Genomic DNA, 1,758 nt, shown 5'->3' with positions numbered 1-1,758 from the left:
CATTCATTCATTCATTCATTCAAGGCATATTTATTAAATGCCTACAATATGTCAGTACAGCTCCCAAACTGAGGAGAAAGAATGGGGAATGAGACAAAGGTCTTGCCTTCATGGAACTTATACTCAACTGGGAGAGATAGAGTACACACATACATACCCTAATGTACAGAGGTGTTATATACTATGAAGAAAAAACATTTTTAATTTTATTTTTTAAATTTTTAATTTTTTTTGAAAAAAAATTTTTTAAACAGGGAGGATCAAAGTCTACTATTTTATATAGAGTGGTGTGGTTAGGCCTCTCTGAGCAGGTGGCACTTGAAGGCTGAGGAAAGTGAGGGAATTACAACCCATGTGAATATCTGGGGGAAGAATATTCTAGGCAGAGGGAAGAGCAGATGCAAAAGTCTTGAGTGGAGCGTGGAAGAAGTGCAGTGTGCTTGATCTGTGTAAGGAGCAGCAAGAGGGCCAGTGTGGCTGGGTGCAATGAGCAAGAAGGAGAGTGGGAGAAGATTAGGTCAGAGATATAGACCCAGGTCAGATCATTTAGGATCTGGGGCCATGATAAGGATTTTAGATTTTGGGGTGCCTGGGCGACTCAGTCATTAAGCATCTGCTTTTGGCTCAGGTCATGATCCCAGGGTCCTGGGATCGAGCCCCACATCGGGCTCCCTGCTCTGTGGGAATCCTGCTTCTCCCTCTCCCTCTTCCCATGTTTGTGTTCCCTCTCTCACTGTGTCTCTCTCTGTCAAATACATAAATAAAATCTTTAAAAAAAAATAAAAAATAAAAAATAAAACAAAAATGTTAAGGATTTTAGATTTTGTACTAAGTGCAATGGGAAACTATCAGAGAGGGGAGAATAAGGGAATAATATGATCTGATTTTACTCTGGTTGCCGTATGGAAAATAAACTGAATGGAAGGCCAAGAAAGCAAAAAGGAAGACAGTACTCAGTGGGGCATTGCAATGATCTGAGGCTTAGATGAGGGTGGTGGAGGGGCTAAGAAGTGGCCAGATTCTGTACATATTTGGATTCTGTATATATATAACTATGGGATTGGCTAATGGATCAGATATGGAATGTGAAAATCAAAGAGGAGGTAAAACTGACTCCAAGGTTTGTGGTCTGAGCATCTGGATGAATGGAGCTGCTATGCTCGGGAGAACACTGATTGGGGAGAAGGTTTAGTTGGAGGGTGGGAGGTACAAATAAACAGAAGTGTTCAGCGTGTTCAATTTGAGATGCCTATTAGAGACCCAAGGGGAGATGTTGAGGGTGCAGTTAGATATATGAGCCTAGAGTTTAGGGGCAGGACCAGAATGGAAGTATAAATTTGGGAGTTACCAGCATATTTAAAACTATGGTAGTTGATGAGATCTCTTAGGAGGTGACTTAAAAAAGAAAAGAAGATACCTGAGGGGAGAGAAAGAAACTAACATCTATTGAACACCTACATAGAGTAGGTGCTTTTTACATGTACTACCTCTTTAACATTTCACAAGTTAGAGATATTAGACTTCCCATTTTATACTTGGAGGGACTGCAGTTCAAAGGTGAAATAGTATGTCCAAGGTCACACAGTTAGCAAATGGTCAGAATTTGAGCTGGTTCTGCCTGATTCTGAAGCCCATACACATTCATTGCACCCTCCCTCCCTTCCCTCCTTTCCTTCCTTCCTTCCTCCCTCCCTCTGTCCCTTTATTCCTTCCTTCCTTCCTTCCTTCCTTCCTTCCTTCCTTCCTTCCTTCCTTCCT

This window comes from Mirounga leonina, unplaced genomic scaffold (assembly GCF_011800145.1).
Source record: "Mirounga leonina isolate KUSES-001 unplaced genomic scaffold, KU_Mleo_1.0 Mir_53, whole genome shotgun sequence".
NCBI lineage: Eukaryota > Metazoa > Chordata > Mammalia > Carnivora > Phocidae > Mirounga > Mirounga leonina.
The sequence above is the reverse complement of the archived record's forward strand: the minus strand, read 5'-3'. Positions refer to the sequence as shown.